Source organism: Cryptomeria japonica, chromosome 6, assembly GCF_030272615.1.
Source record: "Cryptomeria japonica chromosome 6, Sugi_1.0, whole genome shotgun sequence".
Classification (NCBI taxonomy): Eukaryota; Viridiplantae; Streptophyta; class Pinopsida; order Cupressales; family Cupressaceae; genus Cryptomeria; species Cryptomeria japonica.
The window spans coordinates 416,228,164-416,251,510 of NC_081410.1; the positions used below are offsets into that span (position 1 = coordinate 416,228,164).

Here is a 23,347-nt window from a genome sequence, read left to right on the forward strand (position 1 = left end):
TTCCTCTAATTACTTTCCATAGGGTAATGGATTGGCAGAGTCCAACAACAAGAACCTGATAGCCATCATGAAAAAGTTGGTTGATGAAAATGCTCGAAATTGGCATAAGAAGGTATATGAATCTTTGTGGGTAAATAGAACCACGCCCAAGAGGGCCATTAGAATGGCACCTTTCGAGCTTCTGTATGGGGTCAGTGCAAAACTTTCTTTACCTCTGGAATTATCAGCAGCCAAGCTGTAGACAGTAGTGGAAGATTCTTTCTTTCAGAATGCTTTGGAGAAAAGAGTTATGTACCTGATGAAGTTGGAAGAAGAGAGGGAGGTGCTGGTGGATAGAATCATGGAGCATCAGAGTAGAGTGAAGAGGATTTTGACATGAGGGCTCAGCCAAGAGGTTTCCTAAAAGGAGATGAAGTGTTGTTATGGGATAAAAGGAAAGAGCCAAAGGATTCTCACGACAAGTTTGATTCATTATAGAAAGGCCCTTTCAAGATCTGCGAAGTGGTGGGACAAAATGCTTTTAGACTCAGCTACACTGATGGAATGGTTATGCCCTATACCTACAATGGGCAAGATCTCAAACTCTACAAATTGTAAGTCCTATGGTGGAGAGTTTCTGTATATAGTAGCTTAGGTGTTTGTTAGTTGTGGGTCTCCTTTTCCTTTCCCCTATTTATTTTTCATCATGCAAAACCAGAGATTATGAGTTCTTTGAATTTCCCTTCATAAAATACAATCCCTAGTCAGAGCCGATGTTACTACATTATTCATTCCTCATGACAAGAGTGAGTCATCCTAATATTAAAAAATTCCATTCAGAGTCCTTGTCTTTCTTGTAACACCTTGGTTCAAGCCCTTAGTACATTTGTAAATCGTCTTTCAATCAAAAAGGTCAAGTTTTAGTAATTGGTTGAACTCTGTGAACACATTGAACCATCTTGAACTAGGTTCAATAGGTTCATTTAGGTTCCATAGGTTCCTAGGTGTTCAGGGAGGTTTTCATACTAACATTTTCTTTAAGTGCCTTGCAGCGGCTCTTTAAAAGTTTCTTGTTCGGTAATGTGTTACTTCATTTCTCTTTGGGCATTGAACTCATTGAACCAAGTTCAAGAGGTTCAAATGTGCTCAACATGTTCAATATAACACAAATGGTCAGCAGCTTGGCATAATTAATTTTCTTAGCAAAGATTTTCCTTGAGCGCGGCATACATCTTGAACTACTTGAACGCTAATGAAGTCTATTTAGGATATTCATATGTGTACGAAGTTGGTGGGTCCCGCGGGTTAAATGATTTGATGTTGCATTTATTGCCAAATATGAGGAAGGTGAACCATGTCTTAAGTGACGTCAATCATTGGCTTTTCGAAGTAAGTAATCATTTCAGGAACTGGCGGTTACTTCAAAAATGCCGCCATGCATTCAATGCATGCATGCGATGTCCAATCCATAAACTTAACACACTCAGATTGACAATTATAAGTATTTCATTTAATGGTTCTATATCATTGCCCTCACTATAAGGTATGAAGGATTATTAGTGCTCTGCATTTGTTCCTCACTGTTGTGGTTTTGTTTTTCCTGGATAGGAGTCTTGTTTGCTACTAGTCATCGTTTGGTTGTTCAACTGTGAAGGTGAGTCCTTTTCTTGTTCTCTACAGTAGTTTTTACTTGCATTTTCTCTCTCATAGAAAGGTTTGCTACAACCAATTAAGGCTTATTGCTTTGAATTATGAAGTCCACACTGCATTTGTTTGGGAATGTTTTTAGCCTCGCATGTACTGAACCCATAGTTAGCAATACCAACCTTAAAGGGGAAGATCTTGAGGTTTTAAAAGAGAGGGTGTTCAAGGGAATTGACAAATATTTTGGTGTGGAGATTTTGAGTAGCAGTCTCATAGAAGTGGCAGCTTTTCCCCTAGCCACTCCTTGCCCAGAATTGATTCGGGAATGTATCGCTAGATACAACCTAGTCTCTGAGACCATTAGGAGAGACAATGGGGAAACCCTTCTTGCCATAAATCGTGAAGTAATTTCCTCCATCTTCAAGATACCTGATTACCAATTCTCCAACTTTTCCCCTTCTCAGTAAATCACCAAGTTCAACATGGACAAAACTGGACACTATAACAATGTAGCAAAATTTTGGTTGAAGGTTCCTCAAAGAGGTGGTTCCAGGTTACCCAAGAATCCTAATAAGAATCACATGTTGCCTCACATTCATGATGTTATGCTTTTGTTGCACTAGGCTAGAGGGTCTACTGAAGCTTACAGCTTTGATGACTGGATTTATTGCTACGTGCAGCTGGTTTTGGAAGGGAAGCAGTATCTTGATTGGGCTAAATTGATTGCTGATTCAATGAGAGAACAACTGAGTATGGCTAAACAGTTCAAACAAAACTTCTTTAAGTCTTCGTATCTCTTGTATTGTTTGGTATGTGTTAAGGAGTTAGTTGGAATACCAAAACAACTCAATGAGGAGGATGTTCCCATGTATGAGTTCTATCTCATGCTGCAAAAGGATAAGGCCTTGCAGGATTTCAGAAGGGTGCACAATGCTTTTCTAGGTGATTTGTGCCATGAATTGAAGAATATGAAAGCGAAAAGAATCTTCGAGGATGTGCAGACATTGATAAAGAGGTTTGGTAGTTTCTATATCCAGTTTCCATACTTCTGTTACATAAGGATAGGTGGTTTTGAAGAGGAGCCTTTCAAGCTCCCTCATTTTTGTTCAGATTGCTTTGTTTTGGCGGAGATATGTAGGTAGTTGACTTCTGTAATCAAAAAGGCACAATCCAGGGATAAATGGGAGGGTCATTTCCCATCCAATTGGGCGTGTTGTCCTGCAGTTCGATGTCTGATGCTTTGAGTATTGGAGCAAATCTCAGGAATTTAAATTTTTCCTTGTATCCTTAAAGGAAAGGTTTTGATAATAAGGGTTTTTCCTGAAGTCTTGGTCTAATGCCATACCTCCCAATGCCACAATTAGAAGACTTCTGGGAAGACTGTAGTGATGAGCTCAAGGTTTTCAAAAAGGGAAATATGAGGATGGTGTTAGAACAAGTTGTTTCATTACAGGTAAAGTTGGACACTAAGGGGCTCAAAGAGGAGTATCTAGAGCTATTCGAACCAGGATACTTAGCCCGTGCAGAAATTGAAATGCCTCCAATTGACTGGGATGAGGAAGAGAAAGATGATATACAGTTAAGGACCAAAGGATTTTTGGAAAGGACCACAGCGTGGGTTGCCAGGAAGAAAGTAGTGAAATTAGGCATTAAGTCTAATTCTGCGAGAAGTAATGAGGTCCCTCTACGTTCACCAAACCATCTTTCTAGCAATGCTTCTATGCATGTTCATGCAGGTAAAGATAACAAGCCGCCCCAGCTTAGACATTGGTCTAATTCAGCTTTGGATTTCTGTACTCCTCGACATACCCAGTCCTGAAGTGCCGCTCAAATAAAGATGGATCAAGCAAAGGATACAGGGGTGAAAGATATGATTCTTGGTGCCCAAATATTTGAAGTTGAAGACTTGGATAGCGATGTTGCTAATGCCCTGGATTTTCATATGGTGACCATGGATATGACACCACCTTCCAAAGCGATCGAAGGAACAACCAGTTCTAGTGCAACTCCTAAGTGGTTGACCACTTTGGTGAATAGAAAGTGGAATTTTCTTCCCGTGACTATTCCAATTCAAGAAATGGTCGTTAAGTACATAGAGAAGAGCCCCAAGCCGAAAAGGTTCAAAACCGCCGCCCGCCTGGACAATGATGAAGGAATTGGAAAATGGGTCGCTAAAATCGCCTCATACAAACCCAAGGATGAAAACAAGGAAGCTAGCCTTGATGATTTTGAGATCATGAAGGTGGAACTGGGAAATATGAGTCGAGACTCAAACAATCATTTCTTCCAGGTATTGGCAAAGAAAATGCTCACCAGATCGGAGAAAGATAGGTAGGAAAAGAGAGAGCTAAAGCGACACATAAATGTTCTTGCCCAGTTCATCGTTAGTATTGGTTGCTTTGGGGCACTCCCAATATCTCATGCTATAGAGAACTTCGACCTAACTTCACCCAAAAATAAAAAGTTAATGAGTCAAGTTCAACGGGCCAAGAGTATTGCAGAAGCCGTGGAGAAATGGATTGAGGGAATAATCAAGGACAGGGAGAAGTATATCACTGACTCCCAGAAGTTATGTGACGAGATACAGAGTCTTATCGCCGAAGTTCAAAATCAACTTGTGACGTGGGAGAAAGAGGAACACAAGTGGTAGAATATCTTGCCTTTGTTTGCCAAAATAGAAGAATATAGAGTTACCAAGTTTCTGACGGAACACTCAATCAAACTGGTAGCAGATGAATGTCAACTCTTTGTGCTGAAGAAAACCATAATGTGGCGGGTGCTTACCTTCAAGTCTGTGATCTCCGACACTAAGACCTCTGTTTATGAGCTCCAAGATCTCTAGTGCAGCATAGTTAATGATAGCAAGGTGGTTAACCTTGACCATGATTGGCAATTGGGAATTTGTGGGTTGAACACACAAGATGCAATCAGGGCTTTCCGAATAAACATGGAGAAAATCAAAGCCAAGGGTAATTTCACTTTGGAAGATATAACAAGGGTGGCTAGGATTGAGCCCATGACCTTCATTGGAAATGATCAGTTGCTGAAACATGCCGAATAGATGGTGAAGCACCGGTGGAATAAGGAGGTGGCGAAGGCAAAGCTCAATGCGATGAAGGTTCCGAACCAATCTATTATTCAGGAACTCGCAACCGCCCACGATGCATGCGAAAGAGGAGAGGATGATGATGATGGGAGAGCGACATAATGCACTGATTCAGGCCCGGTTTCCTTTATTTTTGTAATTTCTCATGTTTATGCAAAGACTTCGAGACATCTATCCCAAAAATACATCTCGTTGGTTTCATAACTGTTTTGGGGGAGGTCGAGTTTTCAGGGAGACCTCCCCTATTCTAAAGACTATAAATTAAGGAAAGATAGATAGAATAGGGGTTAGATTTGGTGAGAAATTTTAGTTAGTTTTTTTTGTTTTCCCTCTATTTTGTGAATTTTTTGTTTTGTAGAAGGAAGAATCAGACTTTTAAATCTAGAATGGAAAAAGATTTATAGATGTATTATCATGCCTTTGTCGCATAAGAATATATATACATACAACGATCATACTGTTTTGGGGAGAAGGAAAATCTTTGGGTTTTGAATCTGTGTAGACACATATCTTTGCATATGCTTATCTAATCAAATAACAGTAATGACCTTTCTATTGCAGAAAATTATTATTTTTTCTGGTACTCCTTCCTTTGAGTGTTTTTTTTTTTTTATAGAAAAGATTCGTGTTTGAGAACAGATTTGGTTTCTCTTATCTATTCGTTTCTTATTGGAATTGTGGAAATGGTGTTCTGAACTTTGATTCATTTACTTTCATCTCTTGTATTGAAAAGATTGGAAAGATTTTTTTTCTCAGAAATACATGTGAAATATTGGCCTCTCATCCAAGAATGAAGTAGGCAACCTTACATGCTTTCAGGTTAAAAGCTACTGCTCAAATAAAATTAATTAGATTATCCCTTGAATAACTGAAATAGAGAGTTGTACCTATGGAAAATTTAGAGGGAAGTGGTTTATACAACACTTACCCAACTGTTTAGTGGAACACTTGTCTTTAAAAGAAGGCGACAGAGTTTAAAATTGATCATTTTAAGAAAGGACAAATCTTTTCACTAACACCGGGTAAGCTCTAACAAGCTTGGTTACTAATTAAATCCTCTAACAAGGTGGTCCAATAGATTGGATTTTCAAATCCTCTACTGAGGTTACTCCTTACAGGGTATTTGCTTCTAATAAGGCATTTGTAGTCAATCCCTTAACCGGGTGATTCCTAACAAGATCCGTTCTTAACAAGACTTTTGTAAAAGCTTTAACAGGCTTGGCTTCTAATAGGGCAAACTTAAGAAGAGTTCATATATTATCTTGTGAGTCTCATCTCACCGTGGTTTTTACCTATTTGGGTTTTCCACGTATAAATACTTGTGTCATGTGGTGAATGTTTTTGTGTTATTATATTATTGTGATTTGATTAACTATTTTTTATATGACATGGTAACTGGATGCATTGTGAAGTGAAGTATTGACATATGATAAAGCATTTGGATGATTACAAGTTAAATAATGTTTACTGTTAAGTTGTTGTAACAGTCAACCGGTATTCTTATGAGTATTGATCTTGACAGTGGTATTTCATTGATAAGATTACTTTGCATGTTTGAGTTTGGGAATTTTTTTTTCAGTTTTTCTAGTTACCGATTCACCCCCTGCCCCCTCTCAGTAATCTACCGGATACTTATTCTTTCATCATACCATCAACCATTTCAAACTTTTGTCACATGTACTATAAGATTGGAGATTAAGGTTGTAGTATTTTAGTAGAGATAGTGTATTATTGTACATTTGAGATCATATAGGGCAATCTGGTGATTTATGTAACAAGTTGAAGGGATATAGGTCAAATGAAGCAAAATTTGGCACATTAAGAGCTACTTTGGGGAGCATATTCAACCAACAAATATTGCTTCTTCTAACATCAACATTCCAAGGAGTAGAATCAAGGACATTTCAGCTAAGAGGTTTGACTTAGCCAACCAATACAAACACATGTCATTTATACCTCAAACTTTGTTGTTGTTGATAGCAAGTCGTTCTAGCACAAAAGGGATTCCTAGGATAGAGTTGGCGGGTTCTTTTTTTCTATGTTTGGTCTAGTTCTTTTTGAAATCTTAAAAAAAGAAAACCAACATTGTAACTCATCCAGGATTCAAAAACAAGGTATTTTATAACTTTTTTTTGAAGAAATAATTCAATTTTCAAATCTTGTACACACTGTAAATACCTTTTTGTCAATAAAATAAATGGCTTGCCTCCTCAAGATGCTTTAATTTGTGTTGTTATGAATGATTGATGTAATTTTTATGATTATATATATATAAAATATTCAAATTAGGTCTCAATCACAAACACCTCCATACAAAAATTAGGTCACCTAAGCATGAAACCACTTGCTTATTGAAGCAAATTGTGTGTAAAAATAGTAGTGTAGCTCTTATTTTTAATTTTTCGCGTCATCAATTTAGGAAACAATTTTATTTTAAGTGATCCTTCTACTCTTTTTCTTAGCAATATCAATAGTATAAGTTAGTTTTAGTTTATATAAATAAGGAACTGACCCTCTTTGGAGATCCATTTGAGCCTTAGGTAACCCACAAACTTGAAGTGTTTCCAAGCTTGCCAACTAGTGAGAGAGTGATCCTAAATATTTCTCAAGGGTGAAATCTGGTTTGACAACAATTATATTATAATATTAAAAGTTAATTTAGTTGTAAATTAATAAATATAATATGTAAATGTAATAGTGCAAAATTGACCTTGCAAAGGGAAGAACTATGTTCCCTTGAGAGCCAATTTCACAACATACATTTAGATATCTCCAACTACTGAAACTGATGAAGATATCTAATTATAGAAATTGAAAGAGAAGACACAGGGAATATTCAGTCTAAGTCAAGGACACCAGTATGGCACACAAACATTTGTGCAATGTGTTGTAGTCTCGTATGGACCACAAATAGAAAAGACTCGGAAACATGAAAACCCAGCTTTCTGTTTTGATTAACCTACAAAATCTAGGAGTTAGAAACATAGCAGCAAATACTAGATGATAAATACAAATAGAAATGATATAAATTAATTAAAAACAAACCCTCGTGCGGTTGAATTCCTTTAAGAAACCTACACACATAAAAAAGAGGAAAATTGTTGGGGCTATATAGGGGCTTGTTAGAGTAAAAGTTATTACTTTACTTAATTGATTAAAGCATATTGATTTAATAATTAAGTAACCTTTTCTCTATTTCACTTAAGCTAAATTTAGGAAGCTAAACTTAGAAATATTAATAATTAATTCATTATTAATTATTAATTGCCTTTTAGGGTTTATGTTTTTAGGTTTTGATCTCCTTTTATGAGGATTGATCCCTTTGTATTCCATACCAATCTGATTATTATTATTGCATATTCTTTCTCTGGTTTTCAAAGCAATCTTTGTGTTTTGTGTGAATCTTCCATTGTTGTGACATGTTATTTGCATACAGGTATTCACTCAACACTGTGAGGTTATATTTCTCAACTTTAACATGGTATCAGAGCTTCAGACCTGAGGCTTTTACGTTCTTCAGATTGGGAGATTCTACCTATAGCAGATCTTCTGTACAATTTGGGTTGATTAGGACCTCACCATTGAATTTGGCACGTGTGAAATAGTCAAGATTGACCTTTTGTTTGTCAATTTTTTATTCACGAGGCTAGATCTATGAGGGTTTGAAGATTCAGTTTTTTCTCATCTACGGAGCACCTATTTTTTGGAGTAATATAGGCCCAAAAGGACCTCATCAGTTGGATTCAGGAGGCCAATTCCATGAATTTTGACATATAATTCGACTACTTTGGGCATCATTGACCTCTAAGACAATTCCTTTTTTGCCTATATGGTCATACCGTCTTCACGCACTTCGAAAAAAATTGGTATTTTTAAAAAAAATTGTGGTTTTGTTTTTTCACAGAAATATTCACTTGAAAAATCTTATCATAAAAAAAAACAAATTGGCAAACTATTTTTAAAATGTTTTTTTTAACACAAAAGGGGAGGGGCGACCTCTGCAGGTCCGTACGGCCTCTGCAGGTCTATATGTTCTATAGTAGGTTGTGGTCCTTGCCCCTGCCACCGTCATTTCCTTTTCAATCGGCGCTGCCTTTGTCAGTCATCGCCGACCCTTCCGATCGACGGTTCTTTTTCTGACAACCTAATTTTTTTCCGGCAACTTTTTCAACCCATGCAATTTTTTTTCAGCAAGGTGAAGGAATATTCTCATAATATTTCGCCGACGTCAGCAGTATGAACTGCATCATGGCCCCATTTAGACCCTCTTTGTGCCCTAAAAGAGGGTTATTTTTCTTTTGGCCATAACTTGGGCATACGATATCGTTTTTTGGCAAATGAGATATCATTGGAAAGATGGTTTTGTCTACTTTCCAGATATGTGGGTTTCATCACCTGATTTTTATGTCCGTACATTATACAACCATTTGAAGTAAAAGGTGTTGTTTTGAGTCCCAAGCTTATAATTTTTCGCAAGTTTCTCCATTTTTTGCAATTCTAGTAGCGTTGGGATGGTGTTTCAAAGCTCTCCACAACTATCCATGCACTTTTTCTAGATTTTACTCCAGGTACGTTTTATTCAATTTTTTGTGTTTTCACACTCTGGTGAATTACTTGGACATATGACATCATGGAAACTTCTTGTTTCCATGGGATGAATCGTTTTTGTTGTTCTTCATGTATATCCAGTCTTATGTTTTTTTTTGACATTTTGAGCTTTCATTGTAAGCACTTATGATTTTGTAAATGCACTGAGATAAAGTGCCTTGTATTGCACATGTATTATGGGATCTTTCACATCATTTTTGTGTCTTATTATACTCACACTATGATATAAAGTGGCATGGGGTTTAATGTTTTCCTTTTTTTCTCTCCATACCTTTCTCATGCATGTGTGCCTTGGTTTGCACACCCTTTGTATTTTCTTGTACTCTCATGTCTGCACAGTCAGATGTTCTTGGTTCTTCTTCATGCACTACATTATGGCTTTCATATTTAGTGTACCTGTCATACCTCTCCTCTGTAAGCATTATGGGGGGGTTTCTATTGTTGGTGCTAATGCTTCATTGGTTTCACATTGGAGTGAGCTATGTATTCAGTATTTGTTCCTATGTACTAGGCGGATGCAGTGGCTGGTTACCCATGCATTTCGATGAGATGGAATACTTACCATATGACAACTCTTGCATTCCTATTTTTGGAGGCAACCTTCCATTTTTAATTTGATCAATTCTTCAGACTATTGGTACTTGTTCCATTTGTATCTTTGGATTCCAGATGTTTTGCATGTGTTTTCCATTTGATTCGGATTTGACTAGTGTCATTGAAGGCACTCATGCAGATTCATGTCTTCTTGATCCTAGTCATCTTTTGTTTTAGAGGAGGTTCTTATTTCAGTATCATAGCAGTCAATCTACGACAGAGTTTGCAACTTCTTCATGCTTCAATGATTTTTCATGCTCTTTTTTGTTCCTATCTTCTGGAACATTCTTGTTTGGAGGATTCTTAGTCTTTCACTTGAGCTTTTATCTCTTCTTGAAGAGGAGTTTTGTTCCCATGGGGTTTTCTCCTTTTCTCCACTCTACAGAGATTTCATTGTACTTGGGTACGTCATCAGGCCTTGTTGTTGGGACTTATTTTATCTTTCTAGCATCTAGTCCTTAGTTTTTTTAGCTTCTCCCTAACTTCATCTTAAGGGGGAGGTGTCAGAGTAAAAGGTATTAGTTTACTTAATTAATTATATCATTTTGATTTAATAATTAAGTCACCTTTTCTCTATTTCACTTAAGCTAAATTTAGGAAGCTAAACTTAGGAATATTAATAATTAATTCATTATTAATTAACTGCCTCTTAGGGTTTATGTTTTTAGGTTTTGATCTCCTTTTATAAGGATTGATTCCTTTGTGTTCCCTACCAGTATGATTATTATTATTGCATATTCTTTCTTTGGTTTTTCAAAGCAATCATACAGGCGTTCACTGGGTTCTATGAGGTTGTATTTCACAATTTTAACACTTGCCTTAGTCAAACCCCTGCTTTGGTGTATTCACCTCCACAGACAGCTAGATAGATAAATAGATAGATAGATAGATAGATAGAATGATAAAATAATCAAATAGATAGGGGATGTGATAAATCCCAAGATGCTCAAAGATTGTTGGCAAGAGACATTGCATAGATGATCCAATGTTGGCATTGATGGCAACTAATGCTAATGCACCCATCCACATAGCTTAGTTTGTTCATATCGAAAGAATGATTGATTTTGGTTAAGTCCGACAGACTGGGAAACAGAGTATTTGATAGATAACAAGTTGATTGATCCATACTTTAATATAGGTTTATATCTTGTGTTTTGGATCTCAAGGAAGCATTATGAATGTGTTATCTACCATATTCCAGGTTTGTGGCATCTGGTGTTGACTCACGGTTGAGTTTGACATAGCAGTTTAGCAATATTGTGTAAATAATCATTTTGTGGATTGATTTTGGTCAACATTTATGTGATTGTGGCATGTTGTTAGACAATTTTGGTAGTGTGTGGATAATTCTTTTTGGTTCGCATGATTGTTTTGGTTCGGATTCAGTCGACTTGGTGTACACATTTCATTTTTGTGTTGTGTTTTTGGGTCAAAATGTAGAAGACCTAATTTGATCTTGCGGTTATAAAAGATCGATGGATATGATAATTTTTTATATTGATGTGTGTGTGGAAAGTGCTTGTGATCAATTGTACGCAGTTTCACGTCTGCAAGTGAAATATCTCTACTCTGAAATAATGAAGAATAACAAAATAGAGCAGTGTAGTAGAGCAATATGTGATTAAGAGTTTTGTGCTTAACTAGAACTATGCCCTATCATTTGTAGATGCTATTTTTTAGTTTAGACATTCCAATTATCTTTTCTGAAAGATATTGTAAGGTAGCGAGCCTTCTGGAGTTGTAGCCCTTTTGTAGTTTGAGCAGTGAGCTCTAGGTAGTGTGCCTGAATGCATGCGCATTCCCCATTGTAATATTTCTATACTTCTAACATAGTATATTAATATTGTGGGTCTCAATCCCACTGTGGTTTTTCCCTTAACTAGGTTTTCAATGTATAAATCTTGGTGTTATGGTGTTGTTGCTGGTTGCTTTGCGTTTCTGGATTTCTATTTTGTTCATTTGCATTAAGTGGTTGAAGGAAACAAATTAATAAGGTTAAAAATTGCAGACAATTGATTCACCCCCCTCTCAGTTTTCCTTGATTCCAACAAAAGATGAGATAGATAGAATGATGGAAAGATATTACTAGTAAGGCTTGAGAAAGCCAAGAAAGATACAAAGAGATTATTGTGAGGGCTTGAGAGTGTTGTGGCAAACTAGAGACTATTGTAGCAAGAGCAACAATAAGAGAAAGTTGTGAGCCAAGATAACCAAGAGAGATTGTATGAACTAGAGAGATTGAATGGAGAGAAAATATAGATTTAAATAAGAGAAGAGGAAGGAAAAAGAGGGTTGGAAAGCCTCTTAGAAGATTCTGAGTCATTTCCACCTATCAAGATAGGTGACAAGTGTCAAAATGCATAGAACTAACATTTGAACATTAAGATGTCATAGGACAAATGCACAACGAGCAGACGTCCCGTGACATGCTAGTGTCCAGATGAATCACGCTAAAAAATGACAAGTTGCAAGAGAAACAAGTAGCTAATGCAAAATTGAAGCTGAAAGGATAGTTGTTGAAAAGGGTGTCTAGAGTATCCTGAAAGGGAAAAGGTTGATGCAAGGGTTGAAATGAGCCTACTCAAATGCGAGGGAATGGACACTTAATTTGCTACAAAAGTGTAGGTGGAATTGCAAAGGGTATGCAATTTTCTACTCTACAATAAATAATAAATTATATGTTTAAAATTTTTAAATATTTATTTTAATAATTACTCTATTATAATTATAATATAAATAATGGATTATATATATATATATATATATATATATATATATATATATATATATATATATATATATATATATATATATATATATATATATATATATATATATATATATATATGAAAATTTAAATAATTTTATTAATTAACTTTTAAAAATATATCTCCCTCTATCTTACCCAAGCTAGGTCTACTCTTTATCTCTCATCTCTCATCTCTCTCTCTCTCTCTCTCTCTCTCTCTATGTTTACATATTTAACTCCCTCCCTCTCTCTCTCCATATATCTCTCACTCGTATACATAATAACACACTCCATGTTTCTCCCTTCTTATGTATATCTCTATATACCTATCTCCCCTCTCTCTCCATACCTCTCTATTGATTGTCTCCATCACCTTCTTTATCTCTCACTCATGCATCTGTCCCTTCCCATCTCTATCAATATATCATTATCTCTACTTGTCTATCTTATTCTCTCTCTCTCTCTCTCTCTCTCTCTCTCTCTCTCTCTCTCTCTCTCTCACACACACACACACACACACACACACACACACACACACACCTTCCTCCCTCCCTCGCAAATCACTATCTATCTCCCTGTCTATACCTCTTAATCTATTTGTCTCCCTCTTCCTATCTCGCTATATCCCTCTCTCCCTCTTTATGGCTAGATATGTCTCCCTCTCTCTCTTTATCTACCTCTAATCTATATCTATTTGCATCTCTATCTCTATCTCTATCTCATTATCTCTCCATCTCTCTCTACCCTTATATAACTCAATCTCCACCTATCTCGATATGTCACTTTCTATCTTTATATTTACATAAATATCTCTCCCTCTCTCTTCCTCTCTCTATATTGATCTCTTCCATCTCCATCTACTCTTCTCCCCCTCTCTCTATATATATCCTTCTCATTCTCTCCATATCCCTCCTTCTCCATCTCCATCTTTATTTATATCTCCTTACCCACCTCTCTCTCCCTCTCTCCCTATTGCAAACATAACATATGTCTATTGCTAATGGAGCTTGATTATCTACCCGATTCAAAGGTTTTGTTTCAATCGTGTTTGATCTATGTAAGTAGATGCATAATTTACTTGAAGTTATCACTTCTCCATTGTGACCCTTGTTTCACAAACAACATCATTTGTTAAATGTCCTACCAATTGACCTCATGCAGTGCACAAATGTATGCAAAAAATAGAATTTTTTTTTCCTAATTGACCTTCCACACCTCTTTGATGTACCCATTGCACACCAAGGTGTGATTGCTAATTTTATATTATACATCATTTATCTAATTGCTTGCTACTTTTGTAACTTGTGACCTTTATTTATGTAGATCAAATCTTATGTTTGGATTCTTATTGAATCTTGTAGGAATAATGTGCATTAATTTTACTATTAACCTTCTCTTATGTTTTGAGAATGGAATGTGTCAAGGGGGATAAAATGTTAGGGACCTAGGGGTATGATATTGTATATTAAGTGACGGTGATGTCAACATGACACGCGTCCCTTAAGTTAGTCATATTGAGTGTAATGTATATACTTTGATAGTTAAGTGTTATATATTATGGGGTTTATGCAAGAGAATATATATGAAGAGATTTGGTTGTGTTGGGATATCAATATTGAGGTATAGTGTATAGTGTCTACTTCTACACAACATTATAAGGTGTTTCCTTACATGAAAGGTTTATTCTAGTGTCAAATATATTCGATATTATCTTAGAGTATTTTTTATTATTTTATTTGGGTTCATAACACATTCTTCATTAAAAAAAAATTTGTTGCACATTCTCAACAACGGATTTGTATTGACTAGTTCCACTCTATCTCTTTTCAAAGCATCTTTTACTTTATTTGGTAACATATCTAACTTACCCCTTAGTAGGAAACAACTAGCTTCACTAAGACATGGCTAACTTAGCAAAACGACTAATCTTTCCCAATAAACAATCTTGTCAATAGACTAGCCTTGAACTCCCTCTTTTTACATAACTTGTAAAATGTCCAAAATAACTAAAAATACCAACAAAAATTAAATATTAAAAATAATTACAAAACCAAAATTTATTTTTCATGTCAATTATATAGCTTAAAAAGAAATCCTACTATAATATCCCCCAATCGCCTCATTCATCATCTTCTACATGTTTAAAATTAGCTTCTTTCTAAAAAACATCGAAAAGTCTAAGCGATTAAAATTATCATTAGAATTCAACTGGATTAACAGGGGGCATTCCGAGAATTGAACTCGGGACCTCTCGCACCCTAAGCGAGAATCATACCACTAGACCAGATGCCCTGCAATTAAAATTCAAATCTATATGTAAATAATAGATTTAAAATTGTTTGCGAATAAAATTATGTCAAAATTGTCGCAGGCTAAAACATAAGGCTGTTGAGAGTGGGATTTGAACCCACGCCCTTTCGGACCAGAACCTTAATCTGGCGCCTTAGACCAACTCGGCCATCTGAACTTTGGTGAAAAAAGTTTATTATAGGTTATTTTTGTTTACTAATGACATAAAAAAGGTTATATGGCTGAGCATGTGAGTTTTCTCATTTGCCGTGTGTACAAAAACTCTGCATTCACATGTTTTTTGTCGATTCAATATATACATTTAAAAGTTCAAAATATTTTATTATTACTTATTTATATGGTTTGAGTGCTTAATAAGTTGCAATTTTTATGGAAGATTTTTTTTATGATCGTTATCCATTTACTTCCAATTTCATAGATTAATATCTCTTTTTCTCAATAAAATCACATCAGCAGCTTCTAGTTGTGTTCTAGCTCTTTTGAGAGCCACATTAGTCTCAATTGCTTGTTTAATACACAATTATTCTATAATATGAGCAAAATTTAATTTAATTTTTTATTATCAATAAATAGGTCTATTTTATTAATATTAAAGATATCAGCTTTACATAATATAAGTTTATTAGCTACGAGTAAAATACTAAAACAAACTACATCAATATAGTCCCTACAAAAGTCTCCCATCAACCATACATAAAGCCACCATAATCATCACATAAATATCACCAAAATCTAAACCCACCACAAACAAGCACTAGATAGGGCAAAAAGGGCTACGCCCATTCCTAGAAACCACTCGAACTAAACACCCCGCCATTACAATTCAACCAAAATGGGTCTTACCCCAAAACCCTCCCAAGCCCAACATCCTACTATGTTAGAAAACATTACATCTAAAGTATAAAAACACCTGAAGACCATGAGGAGGTGCCTATTGCTTGTTCATGACTTCCTCAACTTCACCATAGGGTCGTTGTACCAATAGTCCTCCAGCCCAAATTTCACTTTCATGCCAATCTTCTTCTCAATTGCCATCAATTGCTTCACCTTCTCCTTCCCCTAGGAATGAAGAAAGTCCTTCAAAGAGTCCCATCCTATCAGTGCCTTTGAATGAATCTCCTCCCAATTGCTTGAAGTGCTCCAAACCAAAAAGGGATGTAAGGGTGGTTCCCCTTCTCCCACTCTATGCTAATCTCCAGACTGGACTCGTAGACCAACCCCTAGCTCTACCACGACCAGAATTGGCACCATTCCATGACACCACTCTAGACAAACACACTCTTTCATCACCCACATTGTCTCTTCTTTAGACCCCAATTCTAATTACAATGCCATGAAGGTCAAAGCAATGTCAATATTGCAGTGGTATATGTGATCAAACTACATGAATTCTTCACCCAAAATAAGGTCAATGATTTGCAAAAACAATGGCTTGCTTATTTTGAATTCTCCCTTTAGGCGCTTTTCAAACATTTGGCCCAAGAAGAATAGTTGTTGCTTCAATGTTATCAAAGAAAAATTTGCCTCCATTGCTTCCTTGTTCTACAACTATTTTCACTACTCTTCAAACACCAAATGAACAAAAAAAAGGCAACCTTTTTGTGGCTTTAATTACCGCCACTCACACTTAACACGCATCACCTCTGTCACATCAATTAATGCAATGTACTTCAATAGCATACGGGGCCACTAAGACCCCAATAACCACATCTTGAAAATATTCAAATAAATCCCCTGATTGATCTGATAATGATGAAAGGGCACAATTTGAAAGGGTATCTATCACATTCCCCCATTCTTCACATGTGAAATTTTAAAATCTTCAAAGGTGGCTAAGAGGGATTTTGTTTTCTTAATATATTTAAGCCGATAGGCTTTTTGTATGGGGTTTTTTTACCGGAAAAGTGTCAGTATCCCGGTAAATTCCCGCCGGTCACATTTTCTGACCATTGTTTTCTTTGGTCAGCAACTTGTGTTGCGTTCGTATATGGCGAAGGCAGAGGACGTTAATAGCGCTTGTGTTGTGTTAGCATATGTTGGACGCAGAGGATGTTAATAGCATTAATGGCATGTTTGGTATTTTTGATATTTGGCATAATAGAAAACTTAAATGTGCATCGGTCGACATTTGGAAATTTTTTTGTGGAAGCGACTATTTTTTTTAGCAGAGCTTTTGTTGGGAGAAGGTTATGCAGTGATTGGCACAAGGTTACAAGGTTTGTGTGTGATGTGCATCTGGTTTTCATGGTTTTGTTCCATTTGTTGTGCCTCATACACTCTTTGTATTCTCGATTTAAAATAGAATTTGAAAATTTGGGCTGGGGATAGGGTTTTCTTTGTGAGAAGATCGCATTGTGCCTACAACTGAACTTCTTGTTCGAGAACAACATTGTGCTTTTATTCCTTCTGGAGTTCACGAAACAAAAAAAAACACCTTTGAACGGGAAAATTTTCTTGCTTCCATCTGGTTTTCATAATTCTATTCAGTTTGTTGTGCCTCATGCAATCTTTGTATCCTAGGTTTAAAACAAAAAATTGAAAATTTGTCTTGTGCATAGGGTTTTCTTTGTGAGAAGATCACGTTGTGCCTATAACTTGGCGTTGTGCCTACAACTGTGTTTCTTGTTCGAGAAAAGCATTGTGTGTTGTTGTTCCTTCTATAGTTCAGAGACCCAAAAAATGCCTTTTGACGGGTAAATTTTCTCCATCTTATGTGGCTATGTGTTTCTTTCGCAACATATTCAATGCTCTTTTCCAAACTTCTTTCCGATTTCTATGCATAAGTTGATACCCAATTGGGAAAATAGGGAGAAGGAATACAAAAAAGCTTTAACCTGTCAAGATTTTTTCAGAAATCGCTTCTTGCTTCAAAATATGCTTGAAGCAAAGAAAATGCAATTTCGCATGGACATCTGCACTCGGAGGTTTAGCGTGTTGAATCTAAAATATCTTTAATGCCAAATCCTAGTTGACAGGAACCGTATCATAATAGCATAGCAAATCGAATGGAACTATGAAAACTGGATGCTCATATAGAGCCCTGATATGATTGCCAAAATAGGGGTGGTATTGGTATCACAGTCACCTGCAGTAACATGCATATCAGCCGATCCAATATAGATCAATGTGCCTCGGTGATGTCTTAATACAGGCGATGCCTTCTATGCGGTGCATTTCCTGCATCTGCTAGCATTGGAATGAATTCCAACTCTGCATAAAGAGAACCCTCAAAATTGATCCTTCACCTTGGAAGGCATCTCTCACAATATTTTATGTTAGAAAGAAACAGATATTTGCATCCAATCCTCCAACTCGCGTGAAATTCGCGTCTACTGTGCATGTACAGACTATGTATGTGTGTGTGTGTGTGCGCGCGCGTGCGTTAATTCCGCTTGTGTTACGTTGACATACAACAAACACAGATGATGTTAATAGCAATGATAGCGTGTTTGGTATTTTCAGTGTTTGCATAATAGAAAAGTTAAATCTCCATAGACTGACATTTGAGGATTTTTTGTGGAGTCAATTTTTTTTTTTGAACAGAGCTTTTGTTGAGAAAAGTTTATGCAGTGATTAGAGAAAGCTTGCAAGGTTTGTATGTAATATGCATCTAGTTTTCAGAGTTCTGTTCAATTTGTTGTGCCTCGTGCAATCTTTGAGCCAATAGGCTCTTTGTATGGGGTTTTTTAAGCCGGAAAAGTGTTAGTATCTCGGAAAAAGTCTTTTGCCCACATTTCCTTACTACAAAAAATGTTTTCTCGCCGTCTATGTTGCCATATTCAATATGCTCGCACGTATGTGAATTTATTCAATGTGCTCACACCTCGAAAAGAAAAATATGCTGCGATGTGTACTCTTTGCCACTGTAAATTTATTGTCATTCATGGCTTCAGCTGCTTCATTCTTGTTTGTATCATTCCCATTTATAGCTCCGACTGGTTCATTATTTTTTCATTTTTGGAGAAGCAAATATTGTCGCTCGTTGGTTTTGCAAAAGTGAACATTGTTTGTCCTTTGCAATTTGCACCTACTAGATTTTCAGAGTGGTCATTTGGGGATTATCAGTGGCAGGTATCGTCTTTGCAACTGCACATAAATTTTTTACCCTCCATAGGCTCTATGCAATGTGCATCTCCATTTTCAAAAATGTAACTTGGTTCTTTTGCCCTTTGCTGCCTGCAGATTTCGAAGGCTTGTGTTCTTGTTTTTTCATTGCATTGTGTTTTCCGCCCTGTGAAGACTTCGAAAGCTCACCTCGACGCTTGCATCTCAAGTCACATTTCAAAGATTCACATATAAAGGTCTGGGATTTTTAAAGTTTAATGGCCTGTTGCGCACTGTAAAATGCTATTGGGGTTTCATTGTGTGCTCCTATATTTTCTTTGTCCTGCCTTTTGCATATAATGCTGCTTGCTACAATGGGTTTTCCTTTTTCTGTTTAAATGCCTTCCTTTGCTCATAGAATTTGGAATGCACATGATATGTGTTATGTTTTCCTGCTCTTCTTGCTAACACGTGTCTTCTAACACCTTTTATCATCTACTGTAGATAGCTCCGTGATACGGTTTCTGGCGTAGTTATGAAAATATAGTTGTAGGATTACCAAGATGATACATTCACCTCAAACCAACTGAACTCATTCTTCAAATTGTTCCTTCGAACCGGAGCAAAGAAAGGGAAACGTCTTTTTCCCCATAACTTCCTTCCATAACAACCTTTTATGGGAAGGGAGACGTATCCCTCTGTGTTGCTATTGAAATGTTGCTATTGCCTATCGTTCTTTCGAATCCTTTCCAACCATCCTTGGCATATGAAGCGAGATAGATATTTGGATCAGGTCAAAGACTAATTTTATTTATGACTCTCATCGTTGATACAAGGAAATTGGTTTTTGCGAACTGAAAGCTCTAATTCCATTTCCTCGACCCCAGCAGTGCATGTAATCGCTAACAAACGTATATAAATAGCCCTCAATCTGTAAACCCAATATCCTATGAACCCATAAAATTCCAATGAGCAATACAATTCCATCCAAACAAACACACAATCCAAACAGATTCTCATGCCTCTAGTAATTTCAGTGATACGGAGAAAAAACCGCAATATGAACACTTAAATACAAATATCCACTTCAATTGTACAATCAAGCTCCTCTTCAGAGCACATAACAAAATGTCTGTTTGTTTCCTTGTTGGGATTCCCATAAAACTCTAGGTGAATAGAAGAATTCATCGTTTCATACATCCACTTCCTAGTTTTTTCACAATCTTGCAGCATCCTAGATATCTGGAGAATCAATCTCATCCAAACCTAGTCACCATGTAGTATTCGCAGAATCTAGTGACTTATATCAAATATGCATGTATGGGTGTATAGAAATTTATGTATGTTGAGATGGGTGTAAAGAGCGCCAAATGTAGTGGTTCAAAATACACTTACAATGACCAAAGACCTGACTGTAGGTTCCTTTAATATGCCTGTCAATTTCATAGTTCAAAACAATAAATTCTTGCATTCAGCTCCATCATACTTTTCATTCTAACAGATACATCTACCTGGGGGCTCATAACGTTCATGTGACAATTTACAATGGTCTGCTATGTTATTCTTGGTTGTCTTTAAAAAATTTTCAGGCAAGCTACAAGTTGCAGACACAACTTTCAAGCTAAATTTCACTTTTGGCAATTCTCTAAATTTCATTCTATTGTTGTTTTCACATCATTATTATTAAACAAACTTAATACATATTCACTGTAATTACCAAATCAATAACCTTTCTGCATAGGTGATTTCTCATCTGTTTATTAAGCCGATAGGTTTTTTGTATGGAGTTTTTTAAGCCGGAAAAGAATTAAATTTCATACCGTGATGCCCTTGTTTGTGTATTTTTACAAAAAATTAATCATGCCATCAAAAGGCATCTATTAAAAAGTGCTTATGCCTTTCCCTTAAAGGCTTGTGTTCTGTGCTACGGATGGCATTATATCCCTCTCTTTGCAACTGCTTCTGCAAACAATCAAAAAAATGAAGCGTTAGATTCGAACAAAGCCATCAGAAAAACACTGCCCGCTTGGTATGCTTATTAATTCTGAGCCTATTTTGTTGTCCGTTGCATAGCATTTTTAGGGCTCAGTAAGATAGAGCTATATTCAGTTGTTTTTTGTCCTTTGATACACCTATCAAAAGACCAAACCTGTTGTCATTTTGATTTCCCTTCCATTGGCTGAAGGTCTAACTATTTCTTGAATTTTGCATGGGCCCAAAGAAGCTTGAAATATTCTATACCCCTGCGCAGAAAAAACATATTCCCATGTGTGTTGCACCATTTTTACCTTTGTGAGGGCCTCAATTATTCTCAGAATCTCTGAGATGTACTCTAAAACCAATCACCCATGACCTCTTGCTGCTTTACTGGTCATTTTAAAGGCCCACGGTAATCGTTTAACATGCAAAGTTTCAAGTTGATTTGTTGGTTATTTTGTTGTTTGTTTCCCTGTACTGGGGAATACCATTATATCCTTCTTTTCGCAACTGCTTCTGCAAATAACCAAAAAATGAAACGTTACATTCAAGCAGCCCCATCAGAAAAACTCTATGCACTTGTTTTTCTTCACATTTCTCTGCCCATTTTATATTCTATTGCAAAACATTTTAACGGTTCTTTCAAAAAAAAAATTGCTCACTATGTGTTGTGCCCATACCCTTTGTCTATTCTTTGGTATCCTCATTGTCAAGTGATGTTTTTGTTCATGTGAATATTTCTCTAGGTTGTTTGGTTTTAATTTTAAATCAAATAGAGTTGTATTCCTTTCAAAATGAATGGAGATACATTGGTTGTGAATAGGTCTACAGATATTGCAAACAAGTTGGTTGCGGTTGAGCAGGAAATTACATCCATAGTTTGCCTAGATTCAAGTGACACTAAAAAGTGATACAAACAACAAAACAATTGAAGTGCCATTCAAAAACAAGTATAGCAAATCGTTTCCAAAAAAAAAATGAAGAAACTCACTCACAAAAAAAAATATACCTCTTGAAAAAAACACAATCCCTAGAAAGAATACCCTAAAACCATATATTAGAGCATCCATTGCATTATGAAGCTAGAAAATGAACCCACTGCACGAGAAGAAGATAAATACATTGTATAGTTGATTAAACAACACCTTCTCAAAACAAGAAAATCAACTCATTGCATAGAACATTGAGAATCTTAGTCCCAAACAACAATATCTCCTCCCTAGGCCAAAGAAATCTTGAAAAGAATACATGAACCTTTTATATGAAACTGACTGTGCCTTTATGAAGCCAGCAAACAAAGGTGTTTCAACAGAAAGAGGAAAACCCTTTGCAGCGATTAGTATTGTCTGTAAAAGGTAGAATGCACAAAAAAAAAGCATATAATAGAACCTTGATAGATTTTTATTGTGCGTTGTCGGCCATTAAATATTACAAGTCCCAAATCTGTAAATGCAAGCCTTCGAGACCTGGCCTACAGATGTCACCCTTGAGGTGATCTTTGAAAGTCGATGCACTCACAAGAAAAACACAAAGTAACTCCTTTTAACACACCAAAGGAACAAATTAATAGAATGTGTGCCTTCGAAATCTCCACACCCACCAGAACCCAAAGTAATTAAGTTGCATCTCTACATGCCTAGCTGCACATTGCATACAACTTGGGGTTCATGCGGTTCACATGGTGATTTGCACTATTCTTCTATGGATTTATTAGATTTGTTGCTTCCTACAAGGCTCCTTATGCCTTTGTTTGACTCTTCTCTCTTTGAGAGTGTGTTTCTAAAACCACATTTTGCTAATACAATGCACATTAAAGTGTAGGTCCTGCAATCCTTTTGACCTTTTCCCTTGGTGACTATATCAAATCTACTGTTGCGATTTCAATCCCATGTTTTCCAATCCATTCTCCCTCACTGCCTGTGTTTTCATATTGTGATACTACTTGTTCATGCTATGTCTTGCGTTTTTCAAGTATATAATGACTCTGTTTGCCCTATACCATTCTACAAGAAGTCAATCATTGTAACTACCTTCCCTTGTTCACTCCATCATGCCATGGCTGCCTGCTACTATGTTTCCCTCCCTGCCTGTGCCCCTGCCATGATTTGGCATTTTTTATCGAAGTTTTCACAAAAAAATAAAATCCTCGGCCATCTCCACCTTCCACCTGTTGGGTTTTCAAAGATGCAATTCTTATCAACCTTTTGGCTGTCTGTATTGTTTTATGAATCCTCATTGTTGGCTGTCCTCTTTGCAACTTTATGTGAATTGTTCTCCCTCCATACATTGTATGCAATCTCCAATTGGGCCTTTCAACATCTAGCTTGATTTCTTTG

General features: G+C 36.4%; 1 long non-coding RNA gene and 2 other non-coding genes across 3 annotated transcripts in view; 1 reads left to right on the forward strand and 2 right to left on the reverse strand.

The window, feature by feature from the left end:
• Positions 1-14,900: 14,900 nt before the first annotated feature.
• Positions 14,901-14,972, reverse strand: TRNAP-AGG (transfer RNA proline (anticodon AGG)). Its single transcript has one exon. It is a non-coding gene; the product is annotated as a tRNA-Pro (tRNA).
• Positions 14,973-15,066: 94 nt separating this feature from the next.
• Positions 15,067-15,147, reverse strand: TRNAL-AAG (transfer RNA leucine (anticodon AAG)). The gene has a single exon. It is a non-coding gene; the product is annotated as a tRNA-Leu (tRNA).
• Positions 15,148-18,888: 3,741 nt separating this feature from the next.
• The window catches only part of LOC131856021 (uncharacterized), a 23,097-nt gene continuing 18,638 nt past the window's right edge, over positions 18,889-23,347 (forward strand). Inside the window, exons 1-2 of the long non-coding RNA XR_009358130.1 lie at positions 18,889-19,061; positions 19,173-19,291. This is a non-coding gene — a long non-coding RNA (uncharacterized LOC131856021). The remainder of the gene's footprint in view (positions 19,062-19,172; positions 19,292-23,347) is intronic.